The following is a 21,736-nucleotide window of genomic DNA, read 5'->3' on the forward strand; positions in this document are numbered from 1 at the left end:
TTTAAATTAATCAGTTGCATGCACTAATTCTCATTAACTTGCTGGAAACAGTTGCACAGAAAAGCTTCCCCAAGATCCCCTGGAGCTGTGGCAGTTCTATTGTGGAAGAGCGCAGCAGCAGCTCCAGGGTTAAGGAGCAGACACTCACTGCTTTGGAGTTTGCATTTCATTGCAAAGGGAAAATCACTATTGTTGCACTCAGTAAAGGATTACTTAGTTAGTCAAATCCTTTCATGAGGAAATGTAGAACGAAAGAAGCTTTCCCTGAATGCTGGGAACATTTGCAGAGTTTTTAGAAGGCCCTTCAAGAACGTCTCCAGCAGTCTACATTTTCAAAGCTGTCTTGCTTGTCCCAGCAAACTGAGGAAATGACAGACTCTGCTGCCACAAACTCTCCTGTGGAGGGAACGGAAGCCCTGCAGGTTCCCTTGCAAATGCTGCCCTTGTGGCTACAGACACTCATTTTTCAGCTGAGTGTTTTGACAGGAGCTTTCCCAAACCAGTGGCATTCTAATGCTCTTTCTGTTTCTAAATCAACTCAGTCACTAAGAAAGAGCAGGAAGACATACCAAAGCCATCATTCTGGTTACACCCATGGAAAACCTCTACTTACGTGCCAGGTGAGTCACAAAATATACAGAATAAGTAACAGCATATGCTCCAAAAAGTGCAGGAGCAAGTTGCTCAATCATTGTAGCACTGCTCTGCAAGTTTGCAGGCTGTGCTCCAACAGTAGAAAAAGCAAGGCTCTTGTCAGTGCACAGGTGTTCACTGACAAATGCCTCACCCAGGAGAATGCTACTGCACTGAGCAAGCTCTAGGGCTGCTCTGACGCTCAGGCCTTCCATGCACTAAGGCAACCTTCTGATGTCACCACGACAAGGTGGCAACCATGCCCTGACATCACAAAGCAAACACTCTATGTTGGTCTGTGAATTTATGCCAGGCAATAACAACCTTCCCTACAGCAAACAGAAGACAGCCTGGGAAGTTCTCCTCCATCACAAAGCAGCACAAATTCCCCTCGTGGGCCAAAGCCTGTTGTTTCAAGGGATCCAAGAGTAACTCCAAGAGTGCACAAAGCACCTACAGCCTGTACCCCAACTGAGCACTCAGATGGGACACAAGCTAAGGAAACCAGACCAAGAAAATGGCCCACAGTATTGCACTTCTGAGAAACGACCCTTGTTTTTAACTTTTTAAAGGTTTCTTAAACCTTAACAAAGGACTGAATAAGGAAAGATTCCAGCACTGGGAGTCTCCATGACTAGCAGCCACATGCTCATCTACAAAAGGGATGCTCTGCCTTTAATACCCTTAGCCCCTCCCAAAGTTTTGTCTGTCAAATCTTTCTCTGCTGTCCTCTTACATCTTGATTGGAGGTCAGGTGTTATTAAGCCGTGCCTCGTGGTCACAAGCCAGCCCTCCCCAAAAGCCCTGACTACCAAGGCTATTACAAGGGGGATAAGAAAGAGGACTATGGGAGAACATTTTCTAATAACATCACTTCGCATTTGAACACCCACATAACATCTATCTCTTAACTGTGAGAGCCAACTATTTCATTACTCACCTAGAGTGCACAGAACCAGAAGAGAAGGCACTGTGGGCATAACAGATGAAATCATTCCTAACAAATCCTCCCACATATTTGCACATTTATTGGATATTACCCGGACACCTGTGAATGTATATCTCTGCCTTTCTTCCCCTTTGAAAGTAGTCCAACTGGCAACTTGTAGGGAAACCAAGGGCTTTGTGGGGGCTGCATTACTCTGCACACACCCTGGCCAACCATGGCAAGGAGCTTTGGTGCCTAAAAAGACCAACCAGAGGAAACAGCTGGAAAAGGTTGAAAGCTACCAAGCAGGGCCTGATGCCTGCTGCCAGCTCAGGGTTAGAAAGGAGGCATTACTTTATTTTAGCGCTGGGAGCATAGGGAATCACTTCCCTAAGCCCTGCACACCCAGCAATAACACCTACTAGTTTGTATCCATGGAACTAAGACATATTCAATACTTTCCTGAAACTCCTAGGCTAAACATTACCCCAAATTTATTGACATATTTCAATCACTTCTCAGAATTTATCGACATCAGAGTAGGAGTGTTCTGTAGGTCCCTGGTGGTCGTTGCCACAGGTTCAGGAGGAGACCCATGCACAAAAGAACCTAAGACACAACTGGGGTTGTAAAGCAAATGTATTCCATTAGTTGCAGTAGCAAACAATACATACCAACTGTTGGGGTCTCTAGCTTGTCAGAGTGACCCCGAGAAAAGTTGCAAAGTCCCTTTTTCCAGCCTGGCGCTTGAAGAAGGAGTCAGGGCTCTTCATTTCTCAGTCTCGAGGTTGTTTATTGAATCTTATCTATAAAATTATTTCTCCTGTCCTGCCGAGGTCTGCTCAGCAAGACAGTCACAGGCATTCTGCCTGCCCCCGGGGCGGTGTTATGTCTTTATGCTAAAAACTATGCATACAATGTTTACAATTACTTTCCGATACCTATCACCTATGTTAGACAGTGAGCTTCTACTCTAAACCAATCTAAATGTGCCAACATCCCAGCAGAAGATGGAGGCCAGGAAGGAGAAAGGTAGGATATGCCCAGATCCCTCCATCTTGCCCCCTGAACCCCTATTCTAGAAACCCCAAAATCTACTGTTTCACCCCATGATAAATTCACTTTCATTCTACTTAATTTACTGTGGCTTGCAGATATTCATCTATGGTTGGTAACTTGCTCCACGGGTCATAATCACAACCACAGGTATTTTTGGGCTCTGTGCCCAGGTCTCTGAGACCCCTGGCAGGGGTCTTGCCTGCTCAGGACAACCAGAGGGATGTCCTGGGTCCTGACAACCAACCCCTTGATTCCCAAAAATCTGCTGAGCAGGAGAAGGAGATGGAGCGTGGTGCTTGGTGGCAGGAGCAGGTAGGCAGTGCACTTGCAAGACATCCCCTGGATCAAAACTGTGTGAATCTCGTCCTTCTCACTCCTCTACCCCAGAACCAGGCTTGTATCTCCTGCGCAGGAGTGGAATTTTCCCAGTTACGGCATCAGCTCATACATGGCTGGCTGTGAGATGAGGCCATGATGACTCCATGACTCCCTGCCACCAAGGGCTCCATTAAACATTGTTCCCCTTTTTTCAAAGCTTGACTGCCCACCGATTGACCAACACATTGTTTCTCTTCCAAGGGTCAAGTTGCCACCTATTAAACAATACACTTTTCTTCATTGTCTTGTCAACCTGCTCAAACATGGATCAAATACGGCAGGGCCTCAGACACGACTCTGGTTCCTGACACAGTCGTTAGGGAAATATCCCATTCCTCAAATTCTCCTTTGGTGGTCAAGAGCCTCCTAAACACTTTCTTCCCTTTGAATGTTGAATGCATTCCAGCTACCTTCTTAGCAGGACCACTTTCTTTATTCTCAAGGCCAAGATAGCCACATGCACACAGTAAGCACTGCAGTGGGGGAATACAGGGTTCAGCACTGCCTGTTAAAGCTAAAGGAATTGACAAGATGAAACCCTATTTGTTACACTTATACGCCTCGCCCTCCTATTCTGGGAAGCAAACACAAGCATTTCATCAATACACCCTGCAAATGCTCTTGCTGAGAGAAGCCACATTGCTGTGTCAATAATGCAGCTGGGACTCCGTTTGTTCATGCAGAGAAAGCCAATTCTTTATTCACATAACTCATTTTTATACCATTTTCACAGACCTCACGTTCAACTCCAACTGGCTGGTAGTTTTCTTGCCACACAATTCATTGCTTAGAAGGTGTTTTGGTGTGTACATGCTAAGACTCTCTCTTTTGAAGACTCACTCTTACTCAGGTGATTACATTTTTCCTTTGTGGACGTTCATGAGACAGAGTTCTTGTTTATTAGAGATGCAAACAGATTTCTTAGCACAATAGCTTGTTGTGCTAGCTGCTCTCATTCCTAGGACTTTCCCCATGGGAAGTTAACTGGCTGCACGTAGAAGACGTAACAGGCCAGCTGGGAAGTTAGCAGAGCAAGGCCTGATTTTAGAAGGCCTTTCTTTTCTAATACCCCTACCTGTGTGCAACACATTGTGACTTTCTTTCAGAAATTAATGAAGAAAACACAGATTGCTGTTATGAGGAGAAAAGTTGTCCATTGTTTTTAAAGGTTGCAGAGTTCACAAGTTAAACCAATTGCTGCCAAGTTGGAGTTGTAACTATTTGCTGTTAATAATTTCATGTTGTAATCACCTGTTGTTAATAGTTTTTCTTTAATTACCTGCTGTTGATGGTTAGAAATCCCCTTCGTCGAGTATCACCCTGCTGCTACCTGGAAAATGGCACCCGGGGTTGTGAGGAGGAGGTGACATCGGGCTGGTATGCAAATGAGGAAACCCCACACCAAACCTGGCAGGAAAAACCCCTAAAAAAAACGAGCCACCATGGAATTAAGAGATTGAAGTGATGTCTAGATGTGAGGAACAGAAACCAGTATCCGCTAAGACCCTTTTTACCTTTCACCCTAACCTAAAAGACATCGGCTAGAAAGAGGACCTCGAATGTCAAACTGAACAACTGGGCAATGTCCTGGTACTCCCCTGAGGATGGAAGCCCCAGCTCTGCCTGCAGACCAGCGGACAAAGCTGCACTTTTCCTCCTCCGTGCCACTGGGAGCAGTGGTGGCATGTGCGAGACCCGTGGGTTCTCCCCACCCAACCTGATTTTTAATAAAGGCATTAAAGAGGAGAAGGATCTCCTGCCTTATTTATTTCAACTGCCTACTGAAATTATTCCGCACTCCCTTCCAAATCAGTTCACTCCTCAAGCAAAACTCTCAGGCACATGCCCGATTCCCTCTCTCCCAGCAGCTCAGAGCAGCATTGCACAGCGCTTGCTGTGCGCCAGACAGCACAAAGCAGGCTGGCCTGGTGGCCCTGAATATTTCTGCAAAACACTCTGCATCTCACCCCTTTGCTCTGGCTCGGTGCAGAACTGCAGGATTGCAGGCGCTTCCTCCCAGAGCTGCGTGAGGCACTGGCTCCTGCAGATGTGACCTGCCAAGCTGTCACTGCCTCCCGCCGGCCTCGCTTCCCCTGGCAGAAGTGCCGGGCCTGAAGGAGGCTGCCCTGTGCTCCAGCCTGCCGAGCAGCCCGGCTCACTCCCCCGGTGCCCAGAGTGCTGCACACACTGCTGACCTTTCCCAGGAGTTACAGAGCAGGCGGCAGAAGAGGAGGAACCCTCAGCCAGCCCAGCGGCCCTGGGCTGCCCTTCGCCTTGCTCTGCTCCTGGGCACACTCCAGACCAATGCCTCCAGTCCGGGCTGTGCCCAGCACGGCTGCGCTTCCCCTCGGGAGCAGCCAGCTGCCAGCCGGGCTCTGAGAGCCGAGGATTCGCCCGCTCCCAGGAAGAGGCACCCAGGGCCCGGCTGCTGCCCTTTGCAGCTACCTGGGCCTCCTTCCAGCCTGCCTCTGCCGAGGCTCAGGCTGCTCCGGCCTCTGCCGGGGCTCTGCTGGGGCTCCGCAAGGCCGGGCCCGCTCGCACCTCACAGGCGCTGCTGACAGCTCTGCGCCACAGGAGACCTTCCCGAGCCCCCTCTCTGATCTTTCTGCTTTCTCACTTGAGTAAGGCTCTCCTTCTGCCAAAGACATTGCATTTAGGGATCCAATTCCAAGTGGCAGGAACCCAAATGCTCTCGAGTCACAGCTCAATGCCTGCATCTGCACAGGGTGTTTGGGCTGCCCCGCTCCTTTGGTTTTTTCCTGCAAATGCCATTGCCCTTTCTGCCTCAACTAGAAATACCAAAGTTAGGCAAAAACCAGCCAGCGGGCCATATTCCAAAGGCAGTATGGTCTGGAGAGAATGAATGAAGACGAGCCTTTTCCATTTACAAACCATACTAAAGAAGCCATTTGTGTGACTTAGCACCAGTAAAAAACAACTAGTAATTCAGAAGGAAGTTTTCTGAAGGGGTCAGAAGGAGAGGAAATCTTCCAAATGAGTTGAAGTTTCAGAAACTTTATTGAATTACTTTATTGAATTAATCCTTATATATAATCCTCTTCTATAATCCTAATCTATAATCCTAATGTACAAAACTCTTCAACAGTCCTACTCTAGAATTCTACTCTGCAATGCTACTGTAAATTGCCTTTGGAGATAACATCTTGACATGAGTGTAACTTTCTCGTCTCCTAATTCTTCTTCCTCTTCTTGACTGAGTTGATCAGTTGTGACAGGATAGATGCTGGCTTGGCTGAAGTCACAAATGGATGCTGTCCATAGGGAAAAAACCAAAAAACCAAAACAACAAAGAACAGTGAACCAGGACTTTCCAAGCTCAGTGCTTCACAGACTCAATCAGGATTCCTCTGGGTCATAAAAAGACCCAGAAAGTAGAACAATGGGACCATCAGCTCTCCAGTTGTCATGTGCAGGACCTTGCCATCACAGGCAAACCTGGCCCAGAATGCCACCCATCTCTTTATTGTGATGGCTTCATCTCTCTGGGATTTTTGCCCTGCCAGTACTCTAGAAATGGTGCTTTCTGTCCCTGGGGTTTCTTCCTCTCAGGATACTCCAATGACTCACGTAGGCCCCTGCCTTTGAAAGACAGGCACCGTGCTGATTTCCACAGGGGGATAGAGCAGCGTCTACCTTTCCATGCCATGCCCCTCCTGTGCTGGATGGCACCTTCCTTCCCAGCAGGGCCAGCCCAGTGGCACTGGGTCCTGCAGTTCCCATTCTGCCAAAACCTGGCAGTGACCCTGGGGCAGTTCCCGTCTGCTTGAGCATGCCAGGCAGCAGATGGGGCTGGGACAAGTCCCTCCCAGCTGTCCCTGTTTGCGTGCCAGAAACCTCTAAGGGTGGGCTGGGGAGAGCAAACCAGGGCCCCTCAGAGGCTCAGAGTGAGCCCCCCACAGCCCCTCCTGCCCACAGCCAAATCTCTGACTGCTAGGCCAGGACTGGCTTCCTTGGGTTCCTTCACCATCATTTCATGTCTCCTTACCCTCATTGCTCTACTTCAATTCTTTTGCCGTTAGATAAAACTGAACACCCAACCAAATTACAAAAGAGGGCAACAGAAACAGAGGACAGAGGACCTGTCCTTTCAGGAAATGCAGAGAGAGGTGGAGATATTCAGTTTTATGAAGAACAAGCCCAGGGAGACTTTTTTGCTACTTTCCAAGACTTCAGAGTGTCTTTGAAGAAAGTGGGGGACACCTTTTTTTACAGGTCCAGTTAGAATAGGATGTGGGCGAATATTTTTAAACACAAAGGAGATCTTATCAGAGCAGGTCTAAGGAAGAACTTGTCTACTCAGAGCATGGTGCCACCCTGGCACAGATGTCCCAAGAGCTTGTAGGTGCCCCCTCCCTGGAACCATTCCAGGTCAGGTGGCAAAGGGCTCTGAGCAACCTGATCTCTTTAAAGATGTCCCTGCTCATTGCAAGACACTTGGACCAGAGGACCTTTAAAGGACCCTGCCAGCCCAGCCCAGTCTAGGATTCCTCACCATTTTCATTTGTAGAGCACCAAGAGTGGAGGTGAGAAGGAAGGGGGCTCATCTGATGCCTTGGACTTCAGTCGAGGAGAAGCCCATCCCTCAGACCCTGTTTCACCTGCAGCCCCTTAACACTTTACCCGCAGGAGCTCCATGGCAGACCAGCGCTCCTCCTCGTCTTTCTGAAGGCAGCAGCTCAGGAAGTCACGCAGCAAAGCTGAGAGGAGCTTGGGATGTCGCAGCTTTGGGGTCCCTACTGTGGCTATAAGGCGTTGAGCCTGCAGAAGAAGGAAACACGAGGCTCGCCCTGCTGCTTTCACATCTCTAGGTGCTCTGCCACATGTCTTTGTTTAACTTCTCTTCTTCAGTGACAGTTTCTGCCCTGGCAGAGACCCAGAGATGACTTTCCTTTACCAACCAAAACCCCAAACCCCAATGCAACCACAGCTTTTCCACCGTCCCACAGATCTTGCCTTGGCAGCTGATTTCATTGACTGACCTAGGTAGTGGGAACTACATCAGCAAAAGCACATTTGCATCTCTGAGGATTCACACCAGCTTGAGAGGCTTTTTGGAAAAGGGACTTTGCTATGATAACTAATTTTCAAGGATTAGTAGATGAAAGGTATCTCTGCAGTGCTTGTTGGTCCCTTAAGCACTCGTGCCATAGAACTCATCAAGCTTTTTGTGTTGTTCTTGAAAACAATATTAATTGGAAGAAAGGAAATCCATCTGTTTATCCCCAGGTAAGGAAACAAACATTTACAATCTCATATTCAACACAGAGTCATTAAGATGCCTGCGCAAATGTATTGGGATGAAAATGCCTGCTTGGGCACACAGGAGCCACCTGCAGCTCTGTCCCTCAGCAGTCTGAAAAATTCTGCTTCCCATTATGTGGAAAAGAAAAAATTGTCATGGTCAAAAGAAGAAGAGGTGCCATCCCTATGGTCACCCTCTGCTTATTTGGCTCCTCAAGTCAATATATTAATGATTGGCTCATCCCAGAAAGTGCCAGGAAACACTGGCAGGTTTTGGCAGGCTCTCCACATCCCCAGGCTCTGTCTGGGGATGTGGAGAGCTTGGTGACGTGGAGAACTTGGCTTGGGCTAGGAGAGAAACATGGTCTCTCAGTGTTTCAGCAGCACTGCACAAGAAGCAGAAGAGACCCTGTGGCCTTCACACCTTCATGCCCAGGTTTCAGGCATGTTTCCCAGTGAGAAGAAACTGCACCGTGGGTTATGTTCTTCTCTAAAAACCACAGTTTTGGAAACTTTCTTGGATTTGGGTTTCCTTCTTTCACTTCTGGAAAGATAATAGCAATTCTAAGATGCTTGTTTCCTGTTACTGGGGCCATCTCCACAGACAAAAGAAGTGGAACCACTTATAACCCAAAGGCAAGTGTTGCCTGAGAATGGAGTTTGTTTGCATGTGGCAAGGCTTGAGTTCCCCCACCTGATGCAACCAAAACTACAGCAGATGCTGATGTGTTGCAGGGACATTCTTAGGAGGGGACCTTGGTGGAAGTAGTTCCAGCAGATGGCAATGGGGTTTTGTCCAATGGCACGCAGGACATGGGGCAGGTGAGAAAGACAGCGGGATCAGAGAGTATTTGCTCCTTACCGAGGCAGGACTTTGGTTGCAGTAAGGAGGTTCTCGTTCTACCATTTCAATTCCCACAATTCCAAAAGACCATATGTCTACTTTGGGGCCATATGGTTGACCTGTCACCACTTCAGGCGCCATCTACCAAGGAGTCCCGGCTAACGTGCACCGTCTATTCTGCTCAGGGGTGAGCTGAGTAGAGAGGCCAAAATCAGCTGAGGAGAAAGCAAAATACTGGTTTGATTTTAATTCTGTGCAATTAGGAAACCAACAAAAGAATTCCCCAGCAGAAGTTTGGCAATGTGCTGCTGAATGTCCTGGCATTGGCGACTTTAAAAAGCGCCCCGTTTTTTCACTGCTTCCAGCAGTGGCTTTTGTTCTTTGGAAGCTTTAGACTTGTAGTTCCCTCCCTCTGGAAGGGACGCTCACAGAGCAACGCCACTCTTGACTGCTGGTTCCTTGTCATACCTCTGTACATGTGTCAACCCTGTCACCAGCTCACAGCGAGTGCCCCTGTACTACCACCAGCTCCATTTCTGGGGAGCTGGCCATCACTCAAAGCAGCCTCACAGCCCCCATCCCTGGAACGCTGCACCTGACCAAGAACATACCGACCTAGCTTGACAGAGCCGTCTGTTCTGAGAAGGATGTTGTCGCTCTTCACATCTCGGTGGATGATGTGGTTCGAGTGAAGAAAATCCAGTCCTCGCAGGCACTGAGAGAGAAAACAGAGAGAGGAGGGCAAAAATTAGTGATGTCATTTCATCACACAGGAAAGGAAACAAAGAATCTAAAAGATTCCCTCTCCAGGGGAAAGGGGAGTAGTGGCAGAACACAGTGTCATTGAGAGGAAGAGCTTGCTGCTCCAGCACTTGAAGAGCAAGACCTTTCTAAGGAAAGGCATGTCAGCTTTTTAAAAGAGCAGCAGCACCTGCTCTAGTAGACTGTCCCCTGCAAACCAGCCAGGATGACTGCTGCTGCAGTGCATGTGCTCAGAAGCAAACAGCATTTTAGCTGCACTCCTTTTTAGCTGAGGACTGAGCAAAACGAGTCTCTCTTTTTTCTTTGCTGTTCGTTTCAAATCCTGCCACGAGCACCTTTGCTGTCACAGGCAAGGAATGCAGTGAAGACAGGCAAAAGTTTAGGAAGATGGAGAACAGCAAATACAAGAGGCAGAGCTAGAGTACAACAGCAGGAAATTAGAGTACAAGAACTGAGTACAGTGAGTGCAGTGGCACTGGCAGGCGTTTCACTTGAGATGCTTTTACTTGCCCATAGCATACCAGCCACACAGAAACAAAGTCTGGCACATGAAATCACTCCAGCTCTGAGCCCCTGTTTCCCAGACAATCCTGCCCAAGCCCTCGGAAGCACAGATGGGATTGCTGACCTCCCGACTGATGGGTGCCATCTGCTCTTCAGACAGGAAGGTCTCACTGATGACATCACTCAGGGCGCCTCCGTCCATGTACTCTAAAACCAGCCAGAGTTCCTCACCCAGAAGATAGCTGAAAGAAGGAAACAAGGGTGTGGAGATGAACATGCATGGCTACATTGATTTTTTACTTCCGGGTTTCTTGTTTCCAGGTCCCTTTGGGACTAGGACAGAATCAAAGGAATAGACACTCCCTCTCAGCTGTGCATTGTTTACAATCTGTGCAGTCTGGAGGAGAAAGGCACTGCTGTGAAAAAGGAGATGTCTTAGATGGGCAGCAAGTGAAAAGTGCAGTTTAGTAACAGCCCAGATAAAAAGCCTTTCACACCTGGTGTTTCTGGAAATAAGCACGTAGTCTTCCTGGCATGCATGACAATGGCAAAGAGGGGCAACGATCTAAGGGAAATCCACTTTAGGATGGTTCATTAGCATTTAAGAAAATTTAAAAAATCAATCCCAAAAAATGGGAAGGCAGCGAATTTTGAGGATACTGACTTAAGAAGATACAGCTGATCCAGGTTCTGAATAATTTTGGAATAATTTTCAAGCGTTCCAGGGAAAACTCATGCAAACAAGATGCACTCTCTTCTAATCCATTGGAGATGAATAGAGAAATATTAATAAGTAATAATGAACAGCTCTACTTCCTGCCACTGACCAAAGTGGGTTTTTAACCTCTCATGTTTGCTGTATGTAAATGCACATCCATGGGATAAGACCATGACCTCTCACCTGTCTAAATAATTCACAACACTGGGACTCCTATTCCTCTTCATGATCATGATTTCATTAACTGTTAGTTGCTTCCTCTGCAGTCCTTGAAGATTTATTTTCTTTATGGCCACCTAAAATGACATTGAAAATCAGTAACCTGAGAAGCTGGTGGCACGAGACCACAACACACATGGAGCAAGTGATTTTGCAATGACACAGCTGAGCTGTGCCAAACTGCCTTGTGATTAGGCACTGCAGTAATTAGGAGCTGACATTCCAACAGCCCATTTCTCTGCTTCCTTGGGGGCAGTTCCAGAACACATGGGGCCACTGACATCTTGCCTTGTCCACTTGGAAACAGTGGTGTCTCAGCTATCACCCCCAAACCTCTGACCATACTCTCTGCTGCTTTGTATGGGATTCAGAAGAAGTAATCTATGCCTTAATACTCGGTGGATACATCTTGGGCTGTGGGCAGGGCTTAGGGCTTTTAGGGACACCTTGCAGATCTCTCCCTACGTGCAGTTCCCAAGTGCACACTGCAGGTGGCTAAGGAACTACCAGTAACTTTCAGATGTATTTGCTGGCAGCCAGAAATGAGAATTCAGGACTCTGAAGCTGTAGCCCCAAAGAGCAGGGAGGTGCTCTAAGGCACCACCTTTATTTTGGCAACGAAGAGCGAGTGAGCGCCTCCTTCTCTGAAAGGAACCGCTGCCCTCCGTGCCTTTCTTCGGCAGCTGAGGAGGACAAAGTCCCAAACGTATTTCATGGGCTGGCACCAGTCTGTGCTTCTTGTGCCTTTTCAGCACAGCTCTACCCAAAGCTCCAGCCACAGCTCCCACCCCCCAGAGGGGAAGGCCCTCAAGAGCATCAGAGTCTGCAGGGGCTGTTGACATTTACCTCTCCTCCTGTGGCATTGTTGAGTGCTCTAACCACATGACCAAAACTCCTAGCAATGAAACAGAAGCAGAGAAAGGAGAAGCTGTTTAGCTCCTAGAGTGAAAGTTAGCCCATTTAGGAGATCTCTGCTGTAAATACCTAAAAGCTGCAGGATGCAGGAGGGCTCTGCCAGAAGGCAGATGATGTATGCTCTTCTCAAGTGCATGGGCACTGGGCCTGTTCATGAAGCGCTGGGGTTCAACTTCTAAAGGGAGTTTATTCTTTCCTCTTGCGTTTCACTTTCTAAATGGTGGGTTCCTATCCTGACCATAGAGTGTTTCCTTCCACAAACCAGGGGAAAGAAATGTTCCTGGGAACTGTTATCTCACAGCTTTGATAGGGGGTAGGTTGCTCTTTCTGGCAAGCAAGTTTCTTCTTTTTTCATTAGTGGGGCAGTATGATTTTGAGACATACAAAAATGCTAAAGAAATTAACACAGAGCTGTCCCACACTTGAGAGACAAGGATATCTTCCAGGTCCTGTTCCTTGATGCAGGCAAGACCTCGGCAGCATGGAGGTGTGTCTGACAATGCCTTCTGAGCACACACACAAATTCGGAGCAGCACCGAGAGATGGGAGAATCTGTCCCCAGTGTGTGAACATGTTTGCAGCTGGCCTGACTTCACGCTGGATAGACATTCCACCAGAAAAACACCTGGCCCATGGTTGTGCAGGAGTAACTGCGGTTGGACTCACCCACTGCCAATATGTTCCTTTTCAGTGTAGTTCATTGCAGGATTTTCCGTATTCACCATTCTCCCTGAGGGAAACAAAATGCAAGATGCTGACTTTAAAGCAGAGATCCCAGCTTCCAGGAGATACAAAGGGCAGCCCCACTGTCTGGTGCTCTGAGCCCTTTGTGGTCAGCTGGGTAACAACATCCAACGTCAATAGGACAGGCAGCCCTGCAGTGCAGACGGCTGGCACAGAGACTGATTTTGTACAATCCTTTGAAGAGTTCTCTTGACAGGAAACAAAGCACAGGGAGATGCATTTCCAGGAGAGAAGGACATCTTCTCCACCTTTCAGCAGTTTGCCAAAAGAATTCCTTTCCATTTGTAAACCAGAGCAGCTCATGCTATTACCAATCCCAACAAGGCTTTCAGCATCAGGACCCTCACCTGTTTATGAGCAGGCTGAGCTCAAAGGTGCCCCTCTCCCAGCTAAGGAAGGCTCCAGCCTCTGCAGTCCCACCAGCCCTCCGGGAGAGGGCAGCCAGCACAACAAGTCTGGCAAAGCCCAAGCATGAGCACTGACAAGCAGTGAGAAGAAGCCACAGCCAGCCTGAGCCCCATACAAGTTGTTGCCCCCATTCAGGACACAACAGGATGGGCTTTGAGATCAGCCACACTGAGGTGCAGATCAATGCCCTTTTTGTCCCAACAGGTGATGGTAGACACAGAATCCACAGGGCTCTGGTCTCAGCCCCACCAGGTCTTATCTGAGAGCACAGCACTGGCAGCTCTTACGGGCAAGAAGCAGACTCATTGGGTTGTGCTGCAGAATCACAAAGGACTTGATGTGTTTTCCTAGAGACTGATCTGAGCAGGGCTTTGGCCAATGGGTAGGATTGCAACAGTCATGGGAAAGAGTGGGTATCAGGTATGACAAAGTGCCATGGATCTGAGGACTATACCGTGGGTGGGCTGGAGGCTCTCTCCTGAGAAATGCCTCCAGTTAATCTGATCACATCACTTAGATGTGTCTCTTGGACACATCTTGATAAGCATAAAACTAGAAGAATAAATACAGGTTGTAATAAAAGTATCTGTTTTTTTCTTTGGGGGCACATGGAAAACACCTCCTGCTCTCTATTTGTCCTGTAACCTGATGTTCTTTCAAAAGTAGTTCTTATTGACAAAAATACAGCATTCTCATGAAAATAAACTGCAGATGTAGTAGTGGTAACAGTAAGTCACAAAATAGGCATCAACAAGATGTGGGGAAGAAGGGCTCCTTCAGGATGGAGAAAAACCAACTCCAGCAAAAAAACCCACAAGTCAACAACAAAAAACCCCAAAACACCACAAAAAAACCTCACAAAAACAAAAAACAAAAGGCTCCCACAAAAAACAACACAAAAACACCCCACCAAAAAAAAAAAACCCTGCCAAAAAGACAAAAATCCAAAACCAGTCAATTTCTGTGAGGTTTTTTTGCTCTGATGACTGGTTGGAAGTCAGGAGTCTAAGGAGGATTTAGGAAGCTGAAAATTCCATTCAGTTTGGCCACTAACAGACAGGAATTGCCTGGATTATTTGCTAGGTCACAGCCTTCTGCTGATCCAAGAACAATCCCTGCTTCAGCCTTTAGCAGAGAGGGAAGCTCAGACAAACCCAAGCCAGTCCCAGGTGCCCTCAGAGGCAGCAGGAACACCCAGAGCGCTCTCTCGCTGCCTCGGAGCACAGCACTTCCTCTGGGGAGTCCTAAATGGCCCTGTGACACCAAACTCAGGAGGAGCATTCGGTACAGCTGTGCTGACACCTGCACACAACACACTGTCCCTCAGACAAGAAACACACCAGACGTACCCAGCATCTCCAGGTACCCCTTCTCAGTCTGCTGTTTTGGAGAGACGAAGGAACTGCCTGAGCTCGAGTTCCCAGGTTTGACAGAAGGGCTTCCTCGAGGTAATGCTGATGCGGCAGCAGGTTCAGAGCCCATGATGTGCTGGTCCTGTAGCAATTCTGGTGGGCACTGTTCCTGTGCCTCATGCCAAACCTGGGGCCCTTCATTGCCAGACATTCGCTGGAAGTCTTTGCAGGTTGCCCGGTGAGGTGTCAACACTTGCACCTCAAATCAAACAGAACAAAGCAGTCAGAGACTACAGCTTGTCCCTGTCAGCCAGGAGTCACCGACTGTGAGGAAAGGGAAAGAACAGATTGACAGGGGATACAGACAGCTTGCTTCAATCCTCCATCTGGGTCACCATGTTCCCCTGTAAAAACACCTCAAGAAACAAGGAGAGCAGAACAGGCAAGCAGGAATCAATTTAGATGACTGCTGGCCAAAAGGCCAAAGGACAAGTCCAACCATCCAGGGCAGCAGTGGGGATTCAACACACCAGGAAATGTCCTTCAGAGTGACTGTAATACACACTACAGCAGGATGGCACTCAGAGGCATCACCCCACTCCCTGCTGCTCTGTACTAGAAAGGCAAGAAGGGCAGAAACCACCGGTTTGGTGACTGCAGTGGCTATCCCTCTTTCACTCACTTGCTTTTGTAGAGACTGAGAGAGGCGATTAGCTTTATCTCTGATGATTTTAATTTCTTCCTCCAGCCTCTTCTCCCTTACCTTGTTGCTAGCCTCCGAATCCTGCAGCTCTGCCTGCACATGGTCCTTGTTAGTCAGTAAACAAGAAGGGAGAGGATGTTTCATGAGTGGAGTGGCTGCCACTCTTTCACTCACCTGGTTCTGTTGATCGCCCCTCTGCTGATTGAGATTCTCCTCTTGAACTCTTCTCATGTCATCCTTGTTCTTTCTCTTCAATGCCATGATGTCACTCTGAGCTTCGGGCAGCTCTGCTTGTGGCTCTGCCTTGATGTTCTGTACACACAAGTGCAGAGCAAGTGACTGGGAGCTGCCATCAAGCTCAGCTTTCTCCTCTTGCAGCCTCAAAATCACATTTATTCAGCCACTTCTTTCTGCTTCCCTACCCACATCTGTTTCCAATGTAACCCTCCTGTCCCAGTGCTGTTCTCTGCAGATTCCAAGGCTCTGTGCTTCCAGTGCCTGTGGGACTCCTGGCCTCCTCAGTCCCAAGAGCTCCGTTTTATGCCCCTCTTCCTGCCCTTCCTGCTGTCACTTGGCCAGTCAGGCTTACCTGGCCATTCTCCTCTGGCTCTTCCACCTGCTGCCTGTGCTGCTCTTCCTGCTCTCGGGCTGGGAACAGCTCTCCCTGAGACGGGCGTGGCATCTCTGATGAAGCAGTTTGCTCCTGCTCTTTCTCTAGAAGGGCCTGCACAGAAAGCAAGAGAAGATGGGTTTCAACTTTCCATACAACCTTTGTGGGCCAAGACTCAAGGACTGATGGGCTCTCACGTTCCCAAAGCACTGTGCTGCTCTACTGGGTCATTCTCTGCCCGTGGGGAAGCACAGATTCCAAAGTGACCCTGGCCCTACAATCAGAGGCCACCTGGGACAGAAGCTCCAACAGCCTCTCAGGCAGCTGACAGGGAAGGTGTGGCATTACTCAAGGGTCTGGTGAGGGCCTCCCTCTTCTTCTGCCATGTCCTGTTTGTCTTTCAGTAGTGACTGTCAGCCCGCCCTGTCGCACAGCTCCATCCTGGCTCTGCAGGTGGTTTCCTGTGTGAGCTCACCCCTTGTGAGACACACTTCTGGAGTTCATGCTCTTTTCAGGCCTGCACCAGCATTCCTGCCTTTCTGACATCTACACTCTTGTTAGAAAACCTGGTCATTCACAAGATGAGGATGCATGCACAGATCTCTGATGGAGGTCAGAGAGCCTCGATGGCCACCTCAGTATATGGAAGAGAACCAAGGTGTTTCTTCTCCCTCTGCTGTCAACTGAGAATTCTGACCAGCAGTAAAAGAGACTCTGCTAAGGCCCCATTAACGAATGCACTTACACAGCCCTGGGGAGGCCAGTGAAGGAAACCATGTGTCATGTAATGCATGGCATGTATGACCAGAGTCACCGAACACCAGCTAAACGTGGAATTGTTCCACCTCTCTAGGACAGGCAGCAATCTAAAAAGTTAACTGGAGACTTCAGGGCAGAAGAGGCCAGAGGAGGAAAACAACTCTGAGGGGGGAAAAAAACATCCTATCTGGAGGGGGAAACATCTCTGCCTGCTCAGAATCGGTGGAGGGAATGTGTCTCTAATTCTCTCCTGAAAGGGATGCTTTTAGGTGACCTTTGCACCTCCAACTGCCTTGGACCAGAGCCGGGAAGATTCAATTATGTAAATGTTACATAGATAGATAGATAGATAGATAGATAGATAGATAGATAGATAGATAGACAGACAGATCTCTATACTATAATCTCTATTTTCTGACCTCTCTGTTGCTACACACATCAAAACTTGGTAGCCAGTGCCCCGCTCAGCAGCAATCCTGAGATTGCTCTCCAGTTGCTCAATAAAGCACACTCTTGGGGAATCTGGAGTGTGCAGGTCCTTATGGAAAGTGATCAGACCCAGAGCACTGCACTGGGAAATGCACTCTTTGTGCATCTGTGCTTGAGCAAGTTCTTCTCTTGGACTCGACAATACTGATGGTGCTAAAGTGGCTGGAAGCAATAAAAAGAAATAAAGGCCAGCCCCTACCAGCTCCTCTGATCTCTGAGGAGCAGCTGGAATGCAAGGGCATTGATCTCCTGCTCAATTCCCAAAGAAAACACACATTGATTTCCTTGTCTACAGAAAGTCACAGGCACTCTTAAGTTCAAAGTGATGCTGGCAGGCCTGGAGCCACAAAAGCTTCTTCTGCACCAACATCCCTGTACCAAACGGTGTGTTCTCATGCAAAAATATACTGCATTCACGAGAAGTGACACTTTGGAATAAAAATTGTAGCAGTCCGAGTACTGTAAAAGGGCAGGAAATAAAGAGGAAAAGCAGTTTAGTTGGGAGAAAAAGAAAATGAATAAGACACTTCCTCTAGGCAAAGCAAAAAAATCACAATAAAAAAAGGAGAAGAAAGCCAATTCCAAAAGTAGTTAAAATATTTGCATGCACAGAGGAGATACTGAAGGTCCCTCACAAGGTTTCAGTGGTTAAGGCTAAAGCTCCCTCAGCTCCTCACTGGCCTTGTGCTCCACTAACTTAGCCAGATCCTGTCGCCTTCTCTGCAAACTCTCCTGCCCCTCAAACACTTTCTGCTTCCCAGGGGCCCACAGCTGCACACAGCACTCCACCTGTGGCCGCAGCGCTGCCCAGCACAGGGCGATGCTCACTGCCCTGCTCCTGCTGCCCCACTGCTGCTGACACAGGCCACGATGCCCTTGGCCTTCTTGGCCACCGGGCCACAGTCTGCTTCATCTGCAGCTTCTCCAGACCTGCAGCAACCCTGCCTCCTTCTGACACACACAGCTCCCCATCCACAACGTTGCTTGTTTGACTTCAAGTACACCAGCCACCATTTCAAGATGGCCTTCCTCTTCTGAGCAACACAAGACAGCTGTCAAGGACTTACAGCTTCACCCCCACTGCGGGCTCCAAGGCACTTGCCAAAGCTGCAGACTTCCGGGAAAAATGGATCAACAGAAAGTTGCCCCTTCTGCTGTTTGCCTCACAAGGAGGCTTCGACACTGCGCGGTTCCTTTCTTTGGCCACACACATGACAAGATCGGCTCCCCACAGCTTCATGGACTATACAATAATCTCCTTGCAGCTTAGCAAAAGCCAAAAGGCAGCTGGGCCAACAGAGACTCTATACGTGAGGAACGACTCAAGAAAACTGCAGAACACTTCCACAAGCCAAAGACACTTTTCCAAAAAGGGAAAACAAACCAAAAGAGCCTTTTGACCTCCAGCACTACCACATTCGCCCTTGGCCATAACACCGCAGAAGCCCAGAGATGGAGCTTCTGTGAGCCAAACAGCCAGAAGCTCAGCTGCAACCCCGGGCTCTTCAGTGCCCCAGCATTACAGCTCATAGGCCAATTTCTTGCTGTCACTGCCTTCAGGAAATGCCTACATCCTGCAGGACTCCAGCAGTCAGCATCCTCAGTCAGCAACAGCAAGTGCTGGCTGCTCAGAAACTTGCACCTCTGCTTTGCTCTAAAGACAGCATCACAGAATGGGCACTTACTCTCTTGGAATGAACAGCCTGTGGTGTGACCACAGCTGGACGCTTCCATTTGACTTGCTCAACTTCCTCATCTTTGGCTTCTTCTCCAGGAGCAGAGGGAGGCAGGGGAGAGATGGTTCTTGGTCTTGTAACCTGTGGCAAGAGAGAAGCATGACGGACAGGCTATTACCCATCAATTATAACCCCATTTCTCCTTAGATCTATAACCACATCTGCTAAAAGGAAATCATCAGCTTTGTCGGCAATGTCATTCTAAGTCACTCCAACCAGATTGAAATGGGCCAATTCAACAGAATAGAATATGGCTATGTATTTGATATTCTTTCCTGGCTCTTTTAATGAGCAACATTGTCTCTGCAAATGCAGATTTTACTTCTTGAAAGCTCTAAAATAGAAAAGAAGAAACGAGCCAGCAAGACCTTTGCAACTCCTGCTGACACAATGAAAACCAGAAAGGGTTCAGAATCCCTTTCATTGCATGATAAGAGCCAGAAAAGTAGTACAGAGGCATCTTTGCTGGCTGGAAAAAGAGAAAATGAAGAGGGCTTCTCCTCCTAGGAAACCAACCAACAATAAGATCAAAGTGTCAGCTTTGCCTGTGTCTAAAACACTTGGATGCGGGGAAGGGAATTTTGGCAGGGGAACAGCCCTTGTGGTAAGCACTGTCATGTAGGCATCTAAGGAAGTCTTCTTGAAGGTCCTTCATGAGCCTCCCCTTGTCCAGGGTAAAGCTTCTCCAGCACCTCCTCACTGGCCTTGTGCTCCACACCCCAGCCCAGCTCCCGTGGAATTCTCTGCATACACTTCAGCCCCTAATCCCTTTCTGCTTCCCAGGAGCCCACAGCTGCACACAGCACTCCAGCTGTGGCTGCAGAGGTGCCCAGCACAGGGCGACGCTCACTGCCCTGCTCCTGCTGCCCCACTGCTGCTGACACAGGCCACGATGACCTTGGCCTTCTTGGCCACCGTCTGCCTCATCCTCAGGTGACCTGCAACAGAACCCCTGCCTCTTTTTGACCCACACAGCTCCTCATCCACAATGTTGCTTGTTTGACTTCAAATACAGCATCCACCATTTCAAGATGGCCTTCCTCTTCTGAGCAACACAAGACAGCAGTCAAGGACTTACAGCTTCACCCCCACTGCAGGTACCAATGCAATTGCCAAAGCTGCAGACTTCCGGGCAAAACGGATCAACAGATACTTGCCCCTTCTGCTGTTTGCCTCACAAGGAGGCTTCGACACTGCGCGGTTCCTTTCTTTGGCCACCTGAGACAAGAAAGGCTCCCCACAGCATCATGGACAGCACAATCATCTCCATGCAGCTTAGCAAAAGCCAAAAGGCAGCTGGGCCAACAGACACTCTACAAGTGAGGAACGACTCAAGAAAACTTAAAAACATTTCCACAAGCCAAAGACACCTTTCCAAAAAGGGAAAACAAACCAAAAGAGCCCTTTGAACTCCAGCACTACAACTTGGCCCTTGGCCATAACATCGCAGAAGCCCAGAGAAGCAGCTTTCCTGAGCAAAGCAGCCAGAAGCTCAGCTGCCGCCCCAAGATCTTCAGTGCCCCACCCAGCATGACAGGTCAAAGGCCAATTTCTTGCTGTCACTGCCTACAGGAAATGATTTTATCATACAGGACTCCAGCATTCAGCATCCTCAGCCAGCAACAGCAAGTGCTGGCTGCTCAGAAACTTGCACCTCTGCCTTGCACTCAAGACAGCACCACACACAATGGGCACTTACTCTCTTGGAACGAGCAGGCGGTGATGTGACCACAGCTGCACGCTTCAGTTTTTCTTGCTCATCTTCCTCCTCCTTGGCTTCTTCAGCAATTGGAGGGAGAGCCAGAGGAAAGATGGCTCTTGGTCTTGTCACCTGTGGCAAGAGGGAATCATTGGGATAAGCCATTACCTAGGGCTTATAACTTGATTCCCCCTCACATCTACAGCCACATCTGCTAAGAAGAACTCATCAACTTTGTTGGTAATGGCATCCTAAGTTACTCCCAGACTGAAACGGGCCAATTCAACAGATCATTACATATTGCTAAGAATTCATTACTCCTCCCTGTCTGCTTTCAGTGAGCAACGTTGTTTGTGCAAAATGCAGCTTTTTATTTCGTGAAAGCTCTGTAATGGAAAAGTAGGAAAGATCCAGCAAGGCTTTTGCAACTGCTGTGGCAGACATGGAAAACCAGAAAGGGTTCAGAATCCCTTTCATTGCATGATATAAGACGGAAAATAGTGCAGAAGCTTCCATGCTTGCTGGAAAACTCGAAAATGAACAGGGCTTCTCCTCCTAGGAAACCAACAAAATCCAAGATGAAAGTGTAATCTCTGCATGTCTCTAAAACACTTGGATGCAGAGAGCAGACGTTTGGAAAGGGAAACAGCCCTTGTGGTGAGCAGTCTCATGAAGGCATCTATATAGTCCCCCATGAGCCTGCCCTTGTCCAGGCTAAAGCTCACTCACCACCTCCTCACTGGCCTTGTGCTCCACTAACTTAGCCAGATCCTGTGGCCTTCTCTGCACACGCAGCAGCCCCTAATCACTTTCTGCTTCCCAGGGGCCCACAGATGCACACAGCACTCCACCTGTGGCCGCAGTGCTGCCCAGCACAGGGCGATGCTCATTGCCCTGCTCCTGCTGCCCCCACTGCTGCTGACACAGGCCACGATGCCCTTGGCCTTCTTGGCCACCAGGCCACAGTCTGCTTCATCTGCAGCTTCTCCAGACCTGCAGCAACCCTGCCTCCTT

The 21,736-nt window shown here is 48.6% G+C and overlaps 1 pseudogene; it reads right to left on the reverse strand.

Annotated features, from left to right (window-relative positions):
* Positions 1–6,189: 6,189 nt before the first annotated feature.
* Positions 6,190–21,736, reverse strand: part of LOC132342062 (serine/threonine-protein kinase PAK 3-like) — a 32,566-nt pseudogene continuing 17,019 nt past the window's right edge.

This window comes from Haemorhous mexicanus, chromosome Z (genome assembly GCF_027477595.1).
Source record: "Haemorhous mexicanus isolate bHaeMex1 chromosome Z, bHaeMex1.pri, whole genome shotgun sequence".
Classification (NCBI taxonomy): domain Eukaryota; kingdom Metazoa; phylum Chordata; class Aves; order Passeriformes; family Fringillidae; genus Haemorhous; species Haemorhous mexicanus.